The sequence below is a fragment of the Eubalaena glacialis genome, chromosome 16, assembly GCF_028564815.1.
Source record: "Eubalaena glacialis isolate mEubGla1 chromosome 16, mEubGla1.1.hap2.+ XY, whole genome shotgun sequence".
Classification (NCBI taxonomy): domain Eukaryota; kingdom Metazoa; phylum Chordata; class Mammalia; order Artiodactyla; family Balaenidae; genus Eubalaena; species Eubalaena glacialis.
The window spans coordinates 82295355-82302895 of NC_083731.1; positions in this window are offsets into that span (position 1 = coordinate 82295355).

The window sequence follows — 7541 nt, forward strand, 5'->3', positions numbered from 1 at the left end:
GGCCGAGTGGGGAGTGAGTTCTGACCCCAGTGTGCGTGCCCCAGGACAGAGCACAAGAGCAACTCTGGTGGGAAAGTCAGTGGGAGTTTGCCTTCCCCTGAGGAGGTTGGGAGAAAAAAAACCACTCATGAGAAATCTGAACCCTAGTCCTGCACTGCACGTAAGTGTGAAGTCTGCATTCACGTGGGAGGGACACCAGGTTAAGAACTTAACACAAGAGAGATCCAGCACAGGTGAGCCCATTGTGCTCCCAACATAGGAAACACGAAACCACTGTGTAAGGATGAAGTTGCAACCAGCACACAGGGGATCCCCACAGAAAACAACCCAAGGAAGGGAATCTCACAGTAAAAAATAATACTAATAAAAATTGTAAAGTGACATGAGAAAGCAAAACAAAGAGAATCAGGAAAGTAGATATTGCTGGAAGATGTGCCTTCCAGGACTGGAAGGTGATAGAACCATATAAAAGAGAATTTAAAACAAGCGTGTCTAAAATGTTTAAAGAAAGAAATGGGATAAGATGCTGACAGCATGAACAAAGAGCACACCTTTGACAGAACCAAAAAGATAGTCTTGAAACTAAATACATGGCCGTTGGAACTCAAAAGCTCAAAAGATTAGAAAAATAGATGTACAGAAAGTGAAAATTAGTAAATTTGTAGAGAAGTATAAGAATATCAACCAAAATGCAGCACAGAGGATAAAACAAAAGTGAAATTAAGACACATGGGGGTAAAAATAAAAGCTCTAATTTATGTCTTGGAAGAGTTTTGAAAGGAGAGAATGGGGGAGGGGGCTTTGAAGAATGGCTTGTTGGATGAATCAGTGGACTTTTAGGTTATGAAGTGAAATCCAGTATTCAAATCTAGTGATTAAATAAATATGGTAGAAATTGCTGTAGGATAATTACAATATTTAATAGTAAAACGTAATGGGAACAATACTAATATTTTTAGCTAAGACCGTTAAGTTCAATATCTACCCTAAGATAGAAAAGGCAGCTTAGCAAAATGAGCTTAAAGTATCCACAGACGTGGCAGAGGGGTTGACTGAGACAGCTTGACCTTATCCCAATGTTATTTCTGTGACTAATAACTGATGATCCGCATTATAAATGACCCAGGGGGCACATGTGAGGGAGAAAGTCAGGAGAATTCCCACTGGAGGTGTCACGGAGCTCAGCTCTAAACTCACCTCCTCTTCAAGAGAACTAATGTTCTGGAGGGAACCAATCCAGTCCTACAGCAGGAGGGCCAGCTGACTCCACACAAAGAACATGCGACAAAAACACGTGTTTTGATGTGACACATATTTTATCTATTTCCTAATGTTAACATACCTACCTCATTTCTCCAAAATACTTGAAGAGGAGTTGGTGCACAGCCCGCTCCACGCCACGGAGATTTCCACCCACTTCTGCTTCACAAATCATTTCCTGTCCAGTAAAGGGAGTGGGCAGTTTGTTAGCAAAGATACACTCTCACCAGTCACCACCTCCCCAACACCTGTGCCTGCACACACCTGTTCTCTGTCATCTGGAAGTTACTGGGTTGGGGTGGTTATATTTGGGGAGCTATGGATGCCTCCAGCAGCTCCTTCAAAGAGAAGTGGTGAGGTGGAGAAAGGTCCCTAGGGCAATGGTCCCCTAAAGCAACAGCATCACCATTGCCTGGAACTTACTAGAAATGCAGAATCTTGGGCGCCACCCCAGACCTCCTGGAGCAGAAACTCTAGGGGCAGGTCCAGCCTTCTCTGTTGTAACAAGCCTCCAGGTGATTCTGATTCTCACTCAGGTTTGAGAACCACTGGACTAGGGGAACCAATCTTTGAGCAGGAGCTACTTTCAGGATGAAAGGATTTCATATTCTTTTGAAGCAGAAGTCCACCCACATGGGGTGTGTGAGCTGCACCCTCCCTGCTGCACCAGGGAGGGCTGGGCACTTCTAATTGACTCCAAGCCCAGAGAAAAAGCCAGTATTATTCTAAAGCTTTCCCAGGCAACCACTGTCAATTGATTACAGGGGGCAAGTGGGATGATACTTGCCACCTTACAAAGACTCTCTCCTTGACCAAACTTTTAGGTAGGCTTCTCTGAGCTCTCTTTTTAACTAGGCCTCCTCCTTGGGCTCTGTTCTTGGCCTACCAAGCCCAGTTTTAGCAAAAAACCTGTTAAGTTGGCTTAGAGTCTCCCCATGTTTGATATCTGATTAAATTCCTCATCCCCCACCATTGATGTCTAAGTCCTTGGCCTGCCTTCAGCAAGAATCCTGTTAGACCAGTTTAGCAAGAATCTCCTTACTCTTGACATCCCCTCTTAGTAATTTTCTACTTATTGCCCCTCTCACTCTGCTTGGCTGTAAATCCCCAGCCGTTTTTGCTGTATTTGGAGTTAAGCTCAGCTTTATTGATGTCTCTCTCCCCTGTTGCAATAATACTGAATAAAATCTGTCACCCTTAACTAGCATCTTGCTCTGTTTCTCTTTTACACACCTTAGCTGATGGTGAATAAAAACTCTATCTTAGGAGACATATGTTATCATCTGTTACCTAATTTTGTAGGCCAGGCTAGAAAGTAAACTTAAAACAATGTGAGGACAGGAACCAAACTTCACTGAGTCTTATCTCTCATAGCCCTAGAATATAGTGAGCCAAGCCCTTTTGTATGTATTTTTTAAAATACCAATTACAATCAGAAAAAATTAAAATTGGTGTAAAGTGCACTTAAGGCTCAGACGATCCTGTAAAGAAAGAAATGCTTTTATTACACTTAGAAAAGTCACCAGTGGCCTCCTAATTTCTAAACCCAATGGCTCATATTCCACGTGAGGCAATATTGGGTTTTCATCACCATCATTAAATGCCTGAATTTTGTTTCCCCAGTAATTTCCATCCATTTCTTTGCAAGCACCAAATCCTATTTTGCAGTATGTTCATGTAACCTACTTATTTCTCAGAGAACCTGATTACATTTTAGCATAGCCTGCATAAAAGGAAAACAACTAGAGTTCCTTAAATGATGAAACTTTAATTCGAAGAATATAAGAGGAAGAAAGGAAAAAAAAGTCTTTTTGAGGTTCCCAAAGGAGTTCATCAGCTCAAAGGCAAATGACGTTTGACTTTCCGGGAAAGGAAATGTGCTGCACTGGATTATAATTCAATTTCTAGATTTCATGAACTCTAATTTTCCCTCTGTAATAGTTACATAAATTTTAAAGAAGAAAAAGGTAAAGCAATTTTCCCCTTTTAAAATCAAAGATAAATGCCAGTGGGCTTTGGAATTAATTTCAAAGCATGGAGTGAATTTTACCAATAGCTACTTCTGCATTTGCATCAGGTATTTCATTAGAAATTATTTTTAATTAAGGTGATATCATAGTGCTTTGCTTTCTGAAGGTTAGGGGAGAATTAGCACCATTCTCTGGTGAGCTGTGTAGAAAGTGTTTCCCATAGATTTGTTTCAATTTGACATTCTTGTGAATAACCCAGAGCTAAGAAAGAAAGCTACACCCCTGTTATGCTAGAATAGATATTTCTGGTTAAGGGTAAGTGAGTGAGCAAAGTACAGAGAGGCACTGCTGGGAATTGTGCTGCGGGTTCCACAGCCAGAAAACACTTGCTGATTGGAAGAGGTAACTGTTCTGAGCCTGTCTTGCCCTAACCTGGCCAGGTGCCCTCAGACACAAATGCAGGATGCGCTCCTTGACCCATGTGCTTTTCAGAGTGGCTGGTTAGCCCTGTCATCTGCCTCCATCACCCAGAGCTACTGAGGTGGCCTCTGATGGCACTTAATGTTGTAACCCTGTCACCTGACACAGCCCTGGCACACAGTAGATGGGCAACATCTGATTAGTAACTGAATGGTTAAACAGCTTTCAGGCCTGACCCCAGGTTGCTCCGACCTCCAGACCTCGTTGACTTCTTCTGCCCTGGAACTCTTTCCACCTGAGTCTCCTTTCCTTTGCAAGGAGAAAGGAGGGATACATTAATTCCACCTAATATTCTAGCTAGCTAATTTGTTACTCCTTTCAGATACCCTAAGGTCTTCATTCAGTTCAGGCCTCCAGGCGTATTTGCAGGTCAGTGGGAGAAACATTTTGGGCCGGGAGGGCCTGTTTCTACCCCTCAGAAGACCCCGGAAGTAGGGTTCCTGGGAAGCAGCAGCTGCGGAATGTTCTCCTTGGCAGAGAAGAGTCAGCGATGCCTTGGCTACTCCTGATGCAGATGCAGAGTGCTGCCCAGAAGGGGACAGTGTTTGCAGTAGTCCTGGGTTCTAAAAATAACAGCTGTTGGAGCATGTGGAGACTGTCGTGGTGTCCACAGTATGGAAAGAACTCATTGGAGAGGTCCTCTGCTTTGCAGCTTCTCTCCTTTATAAAAGACAGACATCTTTTAATGTTGCATCTCGATGCTTTGTGGATTCAGGATCTCAAGTAGCTAATAGAGGGAGGCAACCCACCGATTCCATAAAAATTTTAGAAAACGCACTGGGCATGGAATTATTCTAGCATATCTAGTGTGGCAGATGTGGGGTAAACTAGGGCAGAATGCTGTCCCATCTCTTGTGTGTGTTTGTGTGTAGCTAAACATCCAGAAGCTGTCTTAGAAAAAGGAATCAGGAGTGTAAGACAGGTGGCACGTTCCATTTGTGCTGAAACTAAAAGGCATGTAGTTGTGATGTCAGTACATTACACGCTGAGGGCAGAGCAACCACACAGAAATTAAACTTCTTGCCCCCTTGAGGACCAGAGCTTTTTGATGATGGAACAGATGATATAAGGAGGAATATCTCACACCTTTTAACTAAGAGGTATTGGTACAAATTCACCCAAATGAATTAACATTTTCATCTGGCTCATCTGGTGGTAACAGAATCAGCGGAAGTTAATCCAAATTCACTAACCAAAACAGGCTACCTTCACATTTTCCTACTAATAATGAGAATTAGCACCTCTTTCCTTTTTTTACGGCAGTTTGTATTTGAACTACACAATTGACCCTCAGTATCCATGTGGGATTGGTTCCAGGAACTCCACAGACACCAAAATCCATGGGTGTTCAAGTCCCTTATATAAAGTGGTGTAGTATTTGCATATAACCTACACACATCCTCCTGTATGCTTTAAATCATCTCTAGATTACTTATAATACCTAATACAATGTAACTGCTATGTAAATGGTTGCTGGTGTGTGGCAAATTCAAGTTTTGCTTTTTGGAACTTTCTAGAATTTAAAAAAACTTCCAGTCCACAGTTAGTCGAATCCGCAGATGCAGAACCTGCAGATACGGAGGGCCAACTGTATTTGCTATTCTAAGTGTCATTCATGGGCTGGAGAATGTAAATTCAACAGCAAAGAATAACCTTGATATAGGAAAAAAAGGAAAGGGATGAGAGATGCAGTTTATCAAGATACTCTTTTATTTTCCTTTTTTTTCCCCCCAGAAAAACATAGCACTGCACAGAGAACAAACTTAAGCAATGATCTTGCTAGAGATCATTGTGGAACTCACTTTTTAAAACCCTATAAATTCCCCATCGGACAACAGGGATATTATTATATGTGTAATGTCTTGTGATTATAACAGGAAAGAACAATTACTTGCAAATATAAGTATCCTTATGTATAATTGTGATTTTAAGATTATATATTAGTTTAGGAAAGACCATATGCCTTTGGGGGGAAAATAATTAAACATTCAACTCAAATTTAAAAAACACAGGAAAGAAAAAAATTTAAAGCTGAAAAATTAGAAAAACTGAAATTACTAAAATACATAGAACCAAAAGCTGTTTATTTTTAATTTTAAAATAAAATTTCTAGCAAACTTACTAAAAAATAGCAAAATGCAAACACAAAGCAAACAAAATTAGAGATGAGAAAGAGAACATAACTACCCCAGAGATGAGGAATTAATACGCAGACATTCTGTGGCTGAATTATCCGTGCCTTGGGCAAGACTGCAGGTCCATATCAAAGAAAGAGAATAAAAGCGAAAGCTGATCTGTTAGACCAGTGGTGCTGGTAGCCTGCCATAAGGCATGTCTAGAACTCTCTCCAAGGAACAGAATCTGTGAACATGGTAAATAAACAAAGGCATGCTGTGTTTCCATACTCCTCTGCAAGAACAGAAGCTGTGGAATAGTTATTAATATCCTCTGATGTTTTATGCTTTCTAGAACACTTTGTAGTATGCCATTTTATATTAAAACAACAACAACCACCACCACCCTGGGAGATAAGTATTATTATCGTCGTCCCATTTTACAGTCATGGAAACTCAGGATTAGAGAGAGGACATAAACTCCCCAAGGACACTTGCCTGGTGGTGGTAGAGACAGGACTTGAGGCAAAGTCCATGCTCTCGGCTCTGTCAGAATATACCACATTCCTCCTGACTGGCTTCACTGCTACTTGGGGAACACTTTAACAATCTCCATCACAAGAACGTGTTCATTAAAGAGGAAAGAATGTTAATAGTCTATAGCCTAGGCAGATTATTTGGACCTGCAGGAAGAGGAAAGTCATTTCTAGAGAGACACTATTGGATATGGTTTGCAGCGGCAGACTCTTTAAAATGGATAGTTCATCAGAAAAGTGCTAATCAAACTGATTGATAAGAGGCCGTGAGGAAATAATTAGGCCCAGAAACTTTAAGGAAATTCTTAAGAGTCGTGGCCATGATTTGATGCTAAGTGTCAGCATTTCAAGTTCTTACCGGGTGGTGGAGAGCTTAGGAAACTAATTAGCATGTATTGTGGTGACCACAATACCCCTAAATTGCCGATTTTTAAAAACCGTTTATTGGTCTTGAATGGTGAAACAACAGCTTTTTTAAGACATGGGGCCTCAGGAGCAAAGGAGAACCTTATCACTCATGGCCTCTGGAGAATAGTTGGTCAAGGGGAGGAACCATGTGACGTTTCCACTGTAGCTGTGACCAAAACATAGGAGGATGTATCACTGATAAGTTAGTGAAACAAGACAGCCTTCAAGGAAAGTCCAGATGTGGAAATGCTGGCAGAGCTGGGGAAGAGAGAGACATCAGTCATCAGCATCCACGGGCAGTCTGTTGAAGCTGAAGTGGGAGACGATGTCTTTTTTTCTTGCTGGTGGAAGGAGTCATGGCAGAAAACGAAAGAGAAGGCACCACAAGATTAGAAGGATTCTGGAGTGTGTGTTCCATGTGTCAGTTCATTGACATGATAACTTGAAACCAAGCATGGCTTTGCCAAGTGCAATGAATTATGATGGGGGAAGAGACACTTATGTTTGAAGTGAGGTTTTCCTTTGGTGGAATTTTCGGGATGGTTATGAAGGAGAGGAAAATTCTACTGACTCTGTCAAAAACTTTTCTCAGTATAGCTGCAAGTGCTGAGCAAGTGTCTGAGTTCAGTCGATTTAAACCATTCAGGAAGCGAGTAGCTCTAAACCCCGTAGGCCAAGGGGAAACCTTTATTTCACATCAACTGAGATGCTAGTGGGAATAATGAACGTGGTGAAAGCTGTGGCCAAGACTGAGCCGTGAGCAGAATGCTGGC